We start from the raw sequence: 16941 nt of genomic DNA, 5'->3' as shown, positions 1-16941 counted from the left end.
CACACACACACACACACACACACACACACACACACACACACCTCTACTACTACTCCCAAGAGCCATAGACTTTCTAACAATAACCCAGTCGCAGGCACAGGAAACCTCCCTTGGAGTTGTTGGTCAGGGGGGTCCAAGGGACTCTGGAACCAACATAGACTATTGTTGTTGTCCTTGGTTACTTTCAAGAAACTAAAAGTAAGTCCCCATTCCTGAAGATGCTGCCCACTGTGGACATGGAACTTGGGGAAACAGGACTGAAACTGCCCTGGAAACTCCTCTCTGAGGATTAACTCTTATAGTATCTGAACTTGAAATGTAATCTACCAAAGGAGAAACCAAGCCAGTGGCCCCACCTAGCTGTGAAGCCTACAGAACACAACAATGACCAGCAACAAGATATTTCTGATGACGCAACAATAACATTTGCATCCTGAGGTGACCCAAAGATGTCTAACTGGACTTTATTTTCAGTCTGCAGGAGGAAATTCATGCCTTGTACTGCAAAACAAGCCAATGACCTATGATTGGTGAAGTCAAAGACCCTAGAAGAAAACCTGTTGTTGCCACTTTCCTAAACCGGTACAATTTCTGACTTCATTCTAAATATCCATTGATAAAAGTAGCTCTCATTCCCATCACAGACATTTGTTTTTGCAAGAAAGAGACAATCACAGAAAGCTCCAACTGGTCCAAGTTCAGAGAACAGCAGACCATAGAGTGCCCATCTAAAACAACCCCTCCACCTAAGGCTCAGGGGCCATCACAAAAGAGAGTGTGAGAAGGGCATAACATCCAGGGGACAGTGATGTTGTCAAATACTGTCTTCTACATCAGAAGGAGAAGCAATACCCATGAGAGTTAAATAATATGGCTGTCTAAACAAGGCCTAAAAAGTGACCTCACCAGGTGATATGCCAGTGTACTTGGGGACAAGGTCCCACTCCTAAATAAGGAAGGGCTATAAGAAATCAATGGCTGCTGACAGAGAGAGATACAGTCTTCTCCACTGACAATCCCACTGTTAGGCTAATGCCAGGAAGTCAGCCCTAAACACATACACACATATGAGCCCAGTGTGTGCCATGGAGTTGAGAGAATGTAGGGGGAGACACAGGTGAGGCTAGAGGGCAACAGAGGTTTGAGGGCTGTGCAAATATGGTGCTCTTGTGTATGAAATTCTCAAAAAAAAATCCTAAAACTATAAAATCCTCTAGAGGAAACTACTTTCTCCTCTACAGGAGAACATTTCGATGACTTTATTTTGAGTGGACATGTCTTAGTTAGTCAGGCACTGAAGACTTCACCAAAATTTAATATTTCCTCAGTGTCAGCCATTGTTAAGCCAATGAAAACAAAAGGGAACAGGCTTGGAGAAAAAACTTCGTACATTGAGTAGCTGATCAAGGTGGTGTATCTAGAACACATGAAGAAAATTCAAACCCAGCAATAAGAAAGACAACACCCAAGTACAAAGTGGCTGTAATATATGAACAGACATTTTGCTGAAGATACACAGATGGTAAATTAGCCCACAAATAAAAATGCAAGATCATTAGTCATCAGAGAAATGAGGATTAAAATCATAATGTGATGCCAAGGGAATATTTAATGTTTAAAACAATGAAGAAAATACATGCTGAGGAGGAAATGAAGGAACTGGAAACAGCAGACATGGCTGGCAGGGATAAAATGCTTCAGTCTTTGTAAAGAATATAACGACTTTATTTACGTTCAAAAATATTTTTACCAGAGCAGATTTCTTCCTGTGTATTAATCCACTGAAATGAAATATGTTCACCTAACATATCTGAGAGTGTTTATCACCACTATATTCCAACTTGTCCAAAACTTGAAATGAGTCAGTCTTTAACCTGGGGAAAGAAAAACCAAGTGGTGGTACATCCATACAGTGGAATATTAGTCAGCAGTGAAACAACACTATCGACACAGGCAGAACAGGTGGGTCCTAAATGTATTCTGCTAACTGAAAGAGGTCATCATTTTTCACTAAATATTTTACCTGTTTGACAGTGTCGTGCTTGAGCACAGGCAAACGTCACTACCCTCTTCCCCACCTCACACTGGCTCTTCTCTTTCCTCCTTCCCTATCTTCCCCTCTTTCCTTCTCTCCCTATTACTTCCCTTCTCCTTTTCCTCCTTCCCTCTTCCATTTTTTATTCCTGCCTCCTGCAGGAATTTACAGGTTCTGTGTTTTAGTGTTTACAGTGCCGATGATGTATGCAGAAGATAGAACTTTGTTAAGGCTCTCTCATCATTGGACCCCCAAATCCTTCCAACTCCTCGTCTTTAATGTTCCTGAGCCTCCAAATTGTTGGCATAGATATTCTCTTGAGGACTGAACACTGAGCATTCACTTACTCTTATGACTTTGGCCAGTTTTAAGTTCCCATTTTGACTGCTTGAATCATGTCAATTTGTACATTTTTATGCCATATGTGATGATCCATGTAATATGTTCATGTTCATCACCGAGGAAGGACCTAGAGAAATCAACAGTGACATACAACAGGTTCCCCCACAGCCTTCTTACAATATGTAACTTGATGGAATAAAGCTAAGTGAATTAAATCTGTAATTCACCATGGCCAAGGAGATATCATTAGAGGACTGAAAAAGCACCCATAAAACTCCTAGTTTGTTTGAGCAATGAGCTATAGCAAGATGATTTGATGAAGTATATAGGGAACCTTGCCAACAATTTCTGTTTAACCTTGTAAGCAAAATTCAAGCTCCATGTAAACCAAAAGTAGGCCTGAATAAAGCTCGTTGGAAGACATGGAATTCTCTGAGTTGTGGAACTAACACATCAAATGTTTGCAGCTTATACCGTCAATGGCTGGAATTCACTCTGCTGGTTGTACTCTGGAAAACTGGAAAGAGATATATGAATATGTCCATAGTAGGATAATGAATGGTGCATGAAGTAGAATTCATATTTTAGAATATGAATTCGATCACTGGGAAATGTCAGCCTAGAAAATGTTCATCATGTATCCTTTGTGCCTCTGACATCACTCAACAGGTGCTTATGAAAAGACTAATTCTTGTCTTCTTAGATAAGTTAGATCTTTTTACATATAAATGTGTCACATCAATGGTGTTCTGTTATTATTCTTTTTCTTTTTGGGTCTTGATAGAGATCTATAATTTTTGAGACCTCAAGCAAGATTGCTTTTGCCTTGGGATATTTGGTAGTGAATTAAACTACACAAAAAGCAGTCAAGATTCTCTGTGGATAAACTTTCTGACAAAATGACCCTCTGAATCGATTTGTCCCTTGATCCATAAGGAGCTACTCAAATTACCTTCTCAGAAGGGACTTCACCTAAATTAGAGGCTTTTCTTTGAGCTTACATTTGCATTGCCTTATCTGTATCTAGAAAGCTATTATGTAATGAGGACTCACTCTCTTCCAACTGATGCTCTAATGAATTCACAAGGCATTGCTATCGCCATCATTCTTTTTATTAAGTAAAAGCATGAGCCCAACCACAGAGTGCTTTTTCAAGGGCTCTGAGGATGTAGAACTTAGAGATAAGATAGGTTTTCACCAGCTGGTGGGATAATATTTCACATTTATTTTGATGTTTAAGAAGGGTGATGATATACATGAAGACACTTTAAATGAGAAAATAGTAATATTAATCTGGTATCAGAGAGTTTGAAGATATTTAGTCACTAGGGTTGGAAAGTCACCTCAGCTTTCATATTAGGAGTGGAATAAAAGGGAGGAGCAATTGATGTATTAACTGCATGAAGATGTCATTACAATGACACAGTAAAAGGACATAGCTGCAAGGTTCTGGATTATGTGACATTACTATTTTGTCACCGTGATGACAAACACAGGAACAGAAATCTGTCCAGAGGTAAAATGAAACTCTTGAGACTGTCCCTTATTTTCATGGCTGTTGCATATTTCAGAAGCTAAAAATCAAGGAACATCTGGAAATCCAGGCCAACATCTTCAACTACCCTATACGTGTTAGAAGCTCCACTCATGAAGTCTCACCAAGACAGCAGCCCAAACGTGAACAAGGATAGCAATAGACATGCTAAGAGGGATGGCCTAAACATGAACAAAAATAGCAATGGAAATGCTAATAGGGGTGGCCTGAACGTGAACAAGGATAGCAATAGACACAGTAAGAGAGATGTCCAAAAGCCCAGCAGGCCTCAACCATACACAGGAACTAGACGCAACTAAGGAAAGCTGGGAGCAAGAGAAAGAGTCTTTCCCAAGGAAGAGCACAGCAACACAATCCAATAATAAATGGTCAGCCCCGAAAAAAAACATGGAAGTAACATCATACAGACTCACACGGTCATACTTAGAAAATACACCTATTTGCACATACAGCAACATATACAATGGCAATTAATGAAAAAAGGGGCCATAAATTTTCAGGAGAATGGGCTAGAAAGTGAGTCCAGGACAGACAAAGCTACTCAGAGAAACCCTGTCTCAAAAAAAAAAATTTCAAGAGAACAAAGAGGAGTATATGGGAGGGTTTGGAACAGGGAAAGAGAAACAGTAAAATTATGTCACAATCTCAAACTTCAAAATAAAAGAAAGAAACAGAGAAATTCTAACCTCACCATGAGTAGCTCCTTGAGAGATCTTAGGTAAATTTTGTTATTATTTCCTAGGTCATCACATGATGTAGTTTCTGTCAATCTGCCCCTTTCACATTTTTTGACTTGGTCTGAAGTTTTTAGAGATACAAGGCTCTACATGCAGTCATCCTTCTGTATGCACATAAACAGATACATCTGGGGACCATAGAAGCCATTTTTGAAAATCAAATTTTCATCAAGATTCTATGTCCTGCCACTGATGGTAAAAACACAAGATAACAGAGTTATGCCTGGCATATGATTGGAACTCACTTGATAGGATTATAGGGTATTATTACTCCAAAACAATATTTCCTTAAAATTAACATTTCAAGAGTACTTGTGCAAAGAATTCCCAGTAGAAAAAAGGACTAAATTTTGATTGCTTTACATAAAAAGAGGGAGAAATTAATGGGGTGATTATGTGCTGTCTGTCTTTTCTCAGAAGAGGTTTTACTGCTTTAAACAGAAGTTATACAGGCTTGGGAACAACATTTGTTGCCACTGGGTAAACTATATACCTATTTTACAACTCTCTATTTTCCCAAATCATAAGTTCATTAAGTTGAATCTGCTGTATTTTATGCTCCAGCAACTCCTGAGGCATACAGTGTCTACCGGGGAGAATTCAACTAAGTTTATTTAAGTGTGGATAGGCAAACTGTTAGGATGAACACACAAAATTGGTGGTGGTGCTGAGGTAAAACCTCTTTTTCATACATGCTTTGTGGCTTATTTTGCATCACAAATGATTTTATTAGTTGTTTTGTATTTCAATAAAGAGTCTTTGTTAAGTTAAAGCAATATGCAGTTTTAATTTGTACACCTTTTATCGATAAGGAGTTTCAGATTCCCCAACAGAGCAAATCACTTGAAACAACTGAGATAGTCTACTCAATGCAATGCGGTTTTTTTTTTTTTTTAATTTGCATGTGGTTTTGCTTAGATTCTCTCTCAGACATGATTGGCCTCAGGTCCTCCTGACTGAACTTGACCCTCCTCTGCCAGGCTGACCTTGACAGTATTGGTTGATTCTGAACATTTAACTTACTGCTGTTTTGGCTGCCTAGGGAAGATACGTAGCAAACATTTTGGTTTCTTTTATGTGTTTTTGTTTTGGTCCCAAATATGGGATGTGGAAATATTTTTAGTTCATCCTCAATTGAAAACAAACTCATGAAAGGGCACGTGATCTCTGTCAGCTGAAAACAGACAGGTGAGAGGGCTTGTAATGTCTTGCTGGAAGGTGTCTCATACAAGAGACATGAGTTTTACCAGCTGGAAAAACAGCCATGTTAATTCTCAGAGAAGGGATAACAGAAGCCCACAGACAGACAATGGTTTTGCACCACTATGCTTTGTAAGGTTCACATGGATTCACTGGTCTTTGCTTGTCTACACTTCACTTCTCAGAGAGAAAGGATCCAGAGAATTTCTCCGTGGCAGTCCAACTGAGTCTTGCCGCTTTCCTTGACTCATGGTGATTCGGCAGCATCTTGCTGTTTCTGCTGAATCATGCCCCTGCTGTGGATTCCTGTTGCTGTTTGGTGTTTGCTATTTGACTGGACTGCTGGTCTTCAGACAAGCAAGAGTTGTTGTTTGAGGCCCAGTGGCTGAGGTTATAAAACACAATGGGATTTTGGAAATTTGTATTATTAAATCGAAATAACAGGAAACACCACTGCTAATACCAAGCTGATATTTGATAAATGCAGCCTGCCTTAATTTATTGTTCTATTGATTGAAGAGACACGATGGCCAAAGCAACTTATAAAACCGTTATTGCTCTCAGTTTCAGAGAGTCGGTCCATGATCATCATGGCAGGCAGACATGGGGCTGTAACAGCAGCCAAGAACTTACATCTTATTTTCAAGTTGGGGCCAGAGAGAGAAGAGGGAGAGAGGGGGAGATAGAGAGCAAGAGAGAGCATTAACTGGGAATGGCATGGACACTTGAAAACTCAAAGCCCATTCCCTGTGAGCCATCTCCTCTAACAACTTCCTAATCATTCCCTAAACAATTCCACAAACTGGGCGCCAAACGTTCAAATATATGAGGCTGAGAGGCTGATTCTCATTCAAACCGCCATACATATGATGATGACTCATCCTTTGATATCAAAGTTATACCACAAGAAGTGAGTCACACACTTTTTCGGATCCCCGGTTTATGTAAAGGATACATTTATTTACACAGTGTACTGGCCAGACTTTTTGTCAAGGTGACATAGAGTCTTCTGAGAGGAAAGGACCTCAACTGAGATAATGCCTTACATAAGACCGGCCTAGAGGCACACCTGTGGGCATTTTCTTGATTAATGGTTGATGTGGAAGGGAGCAGCCTACTGCAGGTTTTGGCGCCCCAGTGCTGCTGGTCTTGGCGTGTCTGAGAAAGCAGACTGGGTAAGCCATCGGGAGGAAGCTGTTTAGGAGCTGGAAGCAGCATTGTTCCATGCTCTCTCCTTCAGTTTCTGCTCTCATGTTCATGATGTCTCTTCTTGATGGACTACAGCTGTAAGCTAAAATCAATCTTTTTCTCCTGGAATTTCTTTTGACCATACTGTTTTATCACAGCAATAGAAACCCTAAGACAAAAACCAATTACCAGATTGTGGAATATTGCTGAACAGACTTGACCGTGTGTCTTGGGGGAGGATTGTGGAAGGACTTTGGAAATTTAGCAGAGAGAAGCCATCAAGTGTTCAGAGCTTCAGGAGGTGCTATTACGGCAAATTTGAAGGTAATGCTAAAGCACTGCAGATACAGAGGCCTGCTTTGTGAGGTGTCAGAAGGAAGCAGAGATTCTTCAAGGTCAGTTATGTGATATTTTGAATTAAAAACAACAAGAGTGAAACGGTTGTTTTGCTGTGACAATCAGTGTTAGTTAGCTGGAGCTGAGGAGTTAATTCTAAGGAGAGGACAGCATCATTAATGTAAAATCTTAGTGTTTCCTCAGGGTCAGCACCAGGAACTGGGATCAGAGGAGGCCAAGGCTGCATCTCATGCTAGCAGCAGAACTTGGTACGATGTAAGTGTCTCCCAGGTGGTACTGGCTTTGAAGGCATGGAGGGGTCGTGGAGAATGGCTGAGGCTTGGTCCTGTCTAGTAGGACTGGAGTCCCTGAGGGGAGGAGCCACTGGCGAGAGTCCAACTGCAACTGCTGCAGTAGAAGGCCAAGGCTGGAAGGGGTCACAGGAAGGAGCTGAGGTTTGGCGTTGTGGTCAAAAGAGTCAGAGCTCCTGAAGCGAGACCAGTAGAGGCTGTTCATCAAAGTGGAGCTGTGTTGACCTCCTCATATAAATGACCGATGTTCTAGATGGTACCTAGTATGGACAAATCCCTTCCAAAAGGTTTGGGGTTTATTTATTCTTCTGTCCACCAGACCAATCACTGTAGCGGTACTTGGTACTTCTTGAATAATGGGACTTGACAGTTGAAATCACTCCTACATCCAGTGGCTGCAGAATGACCGTTGTGTGAACACTACAAGGTAACAGAATTAATCTTGTTGTACATCTTTCTAGCAGAGCTCCTGGGTAACCAGGTGTATTGTCAAGGACAGTAGTATTTTGAAGAGAATGTTTTGGTTTTTTTTTTCAGAGTGGTAAGTCTCAACAGGGGGCTTAAAATATTAAGCAAAGCCATGTTGGAAACAGATGTGCTATCTTTGGGCATTGTTGTTCCATTTACAGAGCACAGGCAGAGAAGATTAGACAGATTCATTGGGGCCCTGAATTTGGGAATGGTAGATGAGCATAGGTTTCAACTTAAAGTCAGCAGCTTCATTAGCCTTCAGCAAGTCAGCCTGTGCTCTGGAGCTTTGAAGCCAAGCCTGGCTTCTCTCTAAGTTATAGAACTCTGCACCATCTGAGGATGCTGGCAGGGCTTTGTGCTCCAAAAAGAGATCTGTGTTGCTTCTTTCCCTGTGGATACATCATCAGAAGGGAGTCACCATGCACAATTCACACTTTATCAGTGAGGATCTTATGCTCTACTTTCCCATGGCCTTGTGTATGTACAAAGTACTTGGGAATGTTTATTCCAGATCTGTTTCTTTGTATTTATTCAATTATTCACTCATATGTAACATTATGAATTTATACTGATTATAACTAAAATAATTCCAACCTTACTTTATTCACTTTGTTTCTAAAAATAAAATCCATCAATGGGCATTTGAGGAGTCTCTCTATCTCTATCTCTCTTTACCTCCTCTTATTATTATTATTCTTATTCCTCTTCTCCTCCTCCTTACATCATGTCTATTTTTCTGTCATTCTCCTTCTCTTCCTCCTCCTTTCTTTCCTCAGTCCTTCTTTGTTCAATAGTAATACAAGATGTTCGAGACTTACTTTCAGTCTGGGAATCAGCTGTTTCTCCAATAAAGGAAGCATACTATTTTCCTCAGAACAATCCCAACTAATTTGTTTTTCTGCTTTGATCTACCATAACCATTTATTATCTACTCATTAAGATACAGCTTTCAATGCTCAGGGATTGTGATGGTTGTTCTTGGTTGTCAGCTCAGCTACATCTAGAACTAAACCCCTCAACATGGACAGTACACCTGTGAAGGATATTTTTGCCTAATTTAAAGTATGGAGATCCATGTCTGATCTGGATCTGAGTTAGGAAGGCATGCCTTCAATCTGGATCTTGAGGTGGGAAGGCACAACTTTAACCTGGGCCACACCTTCGGCTGGACACGGAGAAAGGAAGCATTTGTTCTTTGCCTGTTTGCCTTTGCGAGCATTAGAATTGACTCTGGGTTTCCAGCCTACATATAAAGATCTGCTGAGACATCCGGCCTTGTGGTCTGAAGAACTGCTGGATATTTGGGTTTTCTGTTCACAGCCAGCCATGGTTGGATTAGCTGAATGGCAGCCTATGAGTCATTCTGACCTGTGTGTGTGTGTGTGTGTGTGTGTGTGTGTGTGTGTGTTCATTCTATAAGTTCTGTTACACTACAGAAATGACTAATGCGAGGATGTATGCAGAAGAGGACTTACAGATTGTAAGGTGGTGGACTATTTCAAAAAAAAGCATCTTCAGATATAATATGGCTGGTGCACACATGAACCCAGAGACCATGACAGGATGCACAAGCAGACACAATCACACCCAAACCAGATTCTGTTTGCAGCTGATAGCTGCTCATAGATAAAATTGATGCAATTAATTTTCCTAAATGGAGTGGTATTGGATATAATGCTATATATTTTAATGAAATTTGCACAATACATTTATAAGGCAGCAATTCATTGCTTAGGTCTTCTATGTTTTGAGGACATTATTGATTTATCACTGATAGGATCAGTATCACTATTCACATTTTTAAATTTATCTGTGTGGCTATACTTCTCATAAATTCCTCATACATGGCAGAATTACTGAATAATAAAATAAGCTTATAATCATGGGCGGTTATAACTTTTAAAATATAATCAGTGACTGTCAACTTCAAGACATGATGATTTAAACTATGTTTAGAAAAAAATCTACAGGGTGATTATAAGTGAAATATTTAAAAGTTCTAGAGAGAAATCCATGTTATTTACACTACTCTGTTTGCTCAATATGGTAGATGTTTTAACCCTCTTTAACAGAAGCATCACTAGGTCAGCTGGAAATTCCAGGAGACCCTCCTTGCTCTCCTTATTCCTTCCTTGCTTGCTTCTTTGCTTCCTTCTTTGATATGAGATTGAGAGTATATGCTTTGACACAACTATTTTCTGTCCAACTACTGCAGTGTAACAAATGACTCGAAGAACACAGTTGAGACACCACATACTTTGGATACAGGGTATGGAGTAGTCAATCTGGATCTGATTTAAAGAGCCCCTCTGTGAAGACTAGTTTCATAGGACCAAAAGGTGCCATGCAAGCAGTCAAGGGAGAAAAGTACTCAATAACCCTAGACATCTGTGATTTTGTGAACCACAACAATGACCAGAGAGGCAAAATATGTGCAAAGGTGCAATGATGTCACTTACATAGGGACAGTAACCAAATTCTGTCTAGTTGGACCTGAGGCTCACTCAATAGGCAGGACATAATATGTAGTACTGTAACCCTAGCCAACTACCCATGGCTGGTTAAGCCATGTACTCTAGAGGATAGCCTAGTGCTACCACTTCCCAAAAGGTACAACCCTCAATCCTATCCTTAATCTTCTACCTATAGATATGTGTAGCTCTAGACACTTATCGAAGGGAGGCCATCATAGAAAGACGCAACTGATCTGAATACAGAGGACCACCAAACATGTCCGGCCCCAAAGGATACATCTACAACACAACATCTATACCTGAGGCCACACAGAAGTGACCACAGGAGGATTGTAGGAATCGGAGAACCGAGACATCTAATGGAGATTGTGTTGCTGATATCCAGAAAGCCAAACTCATGAACTCAGAACAGTATGGTTACCTAAACGGGTGCTGAATAATGACAACACTGGTTGATACATCAGCTTGGATGTGGCAAACCTCATAACTCCCTTCCTAAAGACAAATAGATACAGGCAGTTAATGACTACTGAGAAAGGAAAAAGTCAGCACATCCACCCCAGGGATAAGCCTCATAATTGGTTACCCATAACCAAGTGATCACACACTCACCACTAAATGGACTCAGCAGGCTTTACTTATATATGAGTATCAGTATATGTTAATAATAAAGAAGTCATGAATTTGAAAGGAGTGGGCACCGCATGAAAGGCACTGGGAGAGAAGGCGAAATAAAGTACATATTGCGCACATGTAAGACTTTTAGTTAAAAGGGGGGAAAAAAAACCTGTGCTTCTTTTAATTGAAGTTGACTCAGTTGGATAAGTCTCTTGGTCTCACATCAGGTACATGCTACTTTTTCATTATTCTGAACTTGGAATATCAAGATCTCTTCATCTATACAGATGGTGCATTGGCAAAGATAGCTGGATCCTAGGCACAGCTGGGAACTGGGAAGCCTGGTTCTGTTCTCCATCCATGTGCTCTCAGAATTCTACTCCTTGCTTGACCTCCTATTCCACCTCCCTACGTTGTCTATGGCAAGACAGAGATGTTTCTCAACTGACGGTTTAGAGCCACGTAATAAGAATTAGACTTGATTCAGCTTTCTTATGAACTGAATCTAGAAAGAGCACAGTACCTCTGCCGCGTTACATGAGTTAAAGTAAATCACAGGACTGGTTCGATTGAAGGGAGCAATGAAGTAAAATAATGAACTTCACAAAGTTTATTGGAAACAACTTTTGGACCCTGGCTATCACACGTTATTTTAAAGATGTTATTTATTTGATGATGGTTGTCTTCATTAGCTAAATTTTATTTGGCTCCATCAGAGGTGTGTGTCTCATTATTTAGGGGACATTATGTTTGCTATGTTGTTGTTGTGTCATGTACTTACCTAAAAATCATCAAAATTGTGATAAACAGTCAGGGCAGTTTCAATTTTACAATGCAGTGCATAATCTTCAAGCTACTATTTCAGTGATTTTCGTGTATTAATGAATTGTTTTCCTGGTTTTTATTTTATTTTATTTTTTGCTTAAGGTGCTACTAACACTTCATATTATAGTCAAAATAGTGTAATTTCTAAGAAGTCATGTAATAAAAATAGATCAGTTCAGGCAGATTGTCAAAAATTTCTTCAGGAGAAGTTAAGAGGCATTTCACAATGTAAAGATATGCGGAAGTGATATATATATATATAAAGTAGAAAGTATTTAATGACAATAACTTGTCAATTTGTAACAAAGCAATACCTGTTCTTACAAAGCTAGCAGAGAGGCAGGAAATGCCTGAGGACCACTTATTTTGCTACATGACATAAATTATCATTTTAAAATACACTTCACACATCAGGAACTGTGCTAGGTAATAGAGAGTTAAAAGTCTAGCATACCCTGCATACATATAATTAAGTTTCACTGAAAGTGACTTTTTGTAAATAAAGTTGACAGGTAATCTATTACTTTTGCCAAATGTTTCTTTTCTGTTGATTTGTATTGACAATATTAGTTAAAACATTTCAAGCTGAATGATAGCTACAAATACCAATTGTATAAAGATGCTCTTTCTTAAAAATTCAAGCTATTTACACTAGGATGCCAAATAGTTACTTTAAATTCTGTATAGTTGTACATTTAAATGTCTCTGATTTGAATATTTTACTCTTTTTAGTGGAAAATGTCTTGTGTGGTGTTTTTAGCATACCACAAAGTAGATACTTTTTGTACTGTGATGGATTCAGTTTCTAATGCTGACACCAGGACCTTTTATGGACCAGTGTTGGAATCATCTTCATTTCAAAGTGCTGAGATTTCCTTAAACTGTCTTCAGCTGTTGGATGGATAATTGTAGTGCTGAACATCAAAACGTGGAGGAAAAGATTAACAAGAAAAATGAGAAAGCAGTGCATTGAGGAAGGAATTGCTAATCAAAAACCAAACAGAACCCAACGATTTGAAAATCCTGTCTGTTTAGCTAGATTGCCCTAGTAACATGGCCAAAAGATATTTGAGTAATGTTTTCGTCAGAAGTCAGCCGTGCCATTTATGCATCCGGTCAGTCATTCCCTTAGAAGCTCAGTTGGCTTGAATCAGAAGAAACATGACGGAGGACACACTAAGTGGTGACAGCAACTGACCGCATCCAGATACAAACTCGGCGGCACCAGGAATTGGAGATTACCGCTGAGATGGAGAGAGTTTAAAATTCGCAATGGCTTGAGCAGATGGCCATGTGAGGACCACAAAGGCAGACATCCGTATAATAACAAACAATGGAAGCATCTACACCCAAACCTAGGAGGACCAAGAACTGGGGTCTGTCACCCAAAACTGGAGCATGAGCTTGATCTCCACAGCAACTTCATTTTAAATTTAGTTCCCCCATGAACTGTAAGAGAGTGATCTTTCACGCCACCTGTTTTGTGGTACATTGTTAGGAAATTCCTAAGAAATAAATGTGGGATGTCTAGTGAATGCAAAACATGCTAACTTAGTTAGAGAAATAGATGTTTATCTGTGAGTCATTTTTCGGAATGTCCAAACAAATGAACGTCTAGTTACTGGCTGAACTGCCTTCTCACGGGACTTTACAGAGGACCAGAGCCTAAACACCATTTGATGTTATTAATTATTATTGTGTGTATGATGACAATTGTGGAGCATATACTTTAAATTTTATTCTTTCTCTATATAACTCTTACCACTTATGATGTGTCTCTTTTACCTTATTCTATTCTGTCACAAAAGGGCTCTGACCACAAATATCTACATCAGTTTTAAGACTCAGTCACAGAAATAGTTTGTATGAAGAAAGCATGGCTTTAGAATCCTTTCTCAGATAGTTACCAGCACCCAACTCGTCATTTTATTAATTTCATGTGCTTATTTTCATAGTTTAGGTTTTCATTAAAAAAGCATGACTACTCATCAAAATGGCACGCGATGCATGATGCTTTCCATGCATATGACATATGCCAATGCAGTTTTTTACTTGTTATATAAAAAGAACATGAGAGTTCTTCATCTGTCTAATTATTTGTGGGTAAATTTTGCCATTTTTATTATGGTAAGCTAGATAAGACAACAGACAACCAATGCTGTGTTGATGCTGAACATTGGTGGTGAAGGTTCAGATCTCGCTCATCAGAGCAGAGGGATACACACTGATGTCAGGAAGGGCTTACCCTGGCTTCTAGGCAGCAATGGTTGGTGGTGGCAGCAAACCAGCAGTGATCTACTCATTAACTATGGGTGTTACCGTGGACACAAGTGCAGCACAGCAAATCCTGTATGGGAAAAAAGAAACGATGCAAACAAGAATAGTTTCTCTGCATAAAAGATACAGTTCAGAATATTCACTCTTATAATTTTCTTACTTGGTTTTCCTCGTTTTAGACAAAGGAACCCAGTTTGGTTGATGTCAAGCTCAAAAGTCATCATAGCAGAAGTAGGAAGGAAAGGTGATGATTTGAATTTCACTAATAGGTATTTTCGTTCTAGTCTGTTTTGATTACAAAGCAAACCTATTTAATACTAACAAGAGAAATTAAAAGATACGTGGGTTGTCCTCAAGATTAAGCAGTGTTACAGCCTCTGATACTATAGGTAAACATATACTATGATAGGCACACAAAAAAGCCACACTTCTGCTTTTAAATGAATTGTTTCAAATGGTTATTTGTATCTACTTTCAAAATTTCCACCCATTGCTTATTTATTTCATAGATCAATTATGATATGAAGTGATAAGGAAATTAGCAGACAAACGCAAATGTTTGCATGGCACGGTTATTATACGTTTGCTGTCATATTTGGAGACACTGACGGGAATTTCCACTGTCACTGTTCATGGTACAGTTCCTTGTAAAAATCAATCGCAACAATAGTAAACAGACCATGTTATCACACAAAGCTGTACCAGCAAAGAACCAGGTCCTTAGATAGGTAAGTAGGTGTGCGCGCGCGCGCGTGTGTGTGTGTGTGTGTGTGTGTGTGTGTGTGTGTTTGCAGTATATATGCGTACTGGCTTATGAGATTGTGGGAGGTGATGAGGCAGTATCTATAAAGCTTATATTCTTTCATTCATCACCCGATCTTAAACTGCATTGAACAGAAAGGTGGGAAAGAAGCTGACTATAAAATGGAGCAGATAAAAAGCTTCGGGGAATCTATTAGCATAAACCAGAAACTCACAAGGACAGAATGGGAGAAAAAGAAAAATCCCCAGGAGCCTGCATCCTCCTGCCTCAGACCTTGATCATGAAGGCCTCATCTTGGTTCGGGAGTAGGAAGAGCTGGAGAGGGGTCCCAGGGAAGGACAGCGACCTCAGAGCCAACTGCCTTTGTATCGGGAAAGCTCATTAGCAGAGAAGCAACAAATGTAAAGGACACACGCAGCTGCTTACCTTTTCTTTTTTTTGTCTTTCAAGCATGAGGGAAATTTTGAAAAATAAATACAAGCAGTTTTCTACTACAGTTTGAGGCTGGAGGATGAACTTGCTCCTTGCTGGAACACCTGAAAGTCACAACTGCCAAAACCACCCTTGCACCACAGCTGAGGGATGGCTCCTCTGCTGGAGCAGAGCATGGGACAGTAATGGCACAGGACAGCAGTAAACCCCATCAGCTGCCCACCTTCCCAGTACAGTTCACACAAGCATGCCACTGATGGCCACTCTTGGGCCTTCAGTTGTCTTTTCTAAACATGTTTAGATGGTCTTTGTCTTGGCATTCTAGTGCACGCATCTGTAATCTTAGCAGTCACGAACCTGGGTTTAGGTAATCTTGATTCATGTTGTGTGACCTTAGCTTAAATATTTTTTTCTTGTTTTTATTGCTTTAGCCCTTAACAAATTTCAATGTCACTTGTCAAGCAAGGGCCATTTGCTCTGTAGGAGGCTTAGCTAAGGCCCCATCTCATCCTTATAAGCGTCCCATGGGGCAGTCTGCTACTAACCTAAGTGTACATCAGATAAAAATGCTTTCAGAGGGATTAATAAATGTATCTGATGCTGTAATGTTAAATCACAGGCCAAATAGGAGTAAGGGTCTCACTAGCTGGCACTGTGCTTCTGCTTGAAATCTCTAAATCACATTCATTTCTATGACTCATGGCTAAAAACATTTGTGTTTCATATGAACACTTATCACATCTTCTCATTTCCTGAAAATTTCACATATGTATAAAATGTATTTTAATCATATTCCCCCTTGGCTTTCCTCTGACTCCCTCTGCCCCGCCTCACCTCTCCATCCAAATTACATGTACTTTCAAAATAGCCCACAGCTAGTGCTGTGTATGTGTGCGTGGCTATGGAACGGGCATCAAGGCATGGTCCCCCTCAGTAGCCATATCCAAACAAAGGTGACCCTTTCAGGGAAGCCCCCAACTGCCAGTCACTCTGCAGTTAGGGGTGTGGTCCTGAGAAACCCTCCATGCTCCGCTCCGTGCTGTCATTTCTGACAGGTGTGACCTCGTGCAGATAAGTGTGGCTGCTGAGAGTTCCTGAGTGGAAGCCCGGAGGACGGCATTCCTTCCCAGGAGGGGTGTCTGTTCAAGGGTGCACCTTCCGTGCTCCGTGTGTGTGTGTGTGTGTGTGTGTGTGTGTGTGTGTGTGTGTGTGTGTTAGGCTTAAACTCAGGTCCTTATGCATGTGTGACAAGCACATAAGGACATAAGGACATCTCCCTAGCTACCTAAAAGTATTTTCCAGTTGTAGGGTTGTCAAAAGCCCATTTTCCTACCTGCTTTAAATAAAGTATAACTAACTTAATTTTTTTTTTTTTTT

The sequence above is a fragment of the Psammomys obesus genome, unplaced genomic scaffold (assembly GCF_907164565.1).
Source record: "Psammomys obesus unplaced genomic scaffold, mPsaObe1.curated_primary_1811, whole genome shotgun sequence".
In the NCBI taxonomy this organism is placed as follows: domain Eukaryota; kingdom Metazoa; phylum Chordata; class Mammalia; order Rodentia; family Muridae; genus Psammomys; species Psammomys obesus.
This window is presented reverse-complemented; position numbering follows the sequence as displayed.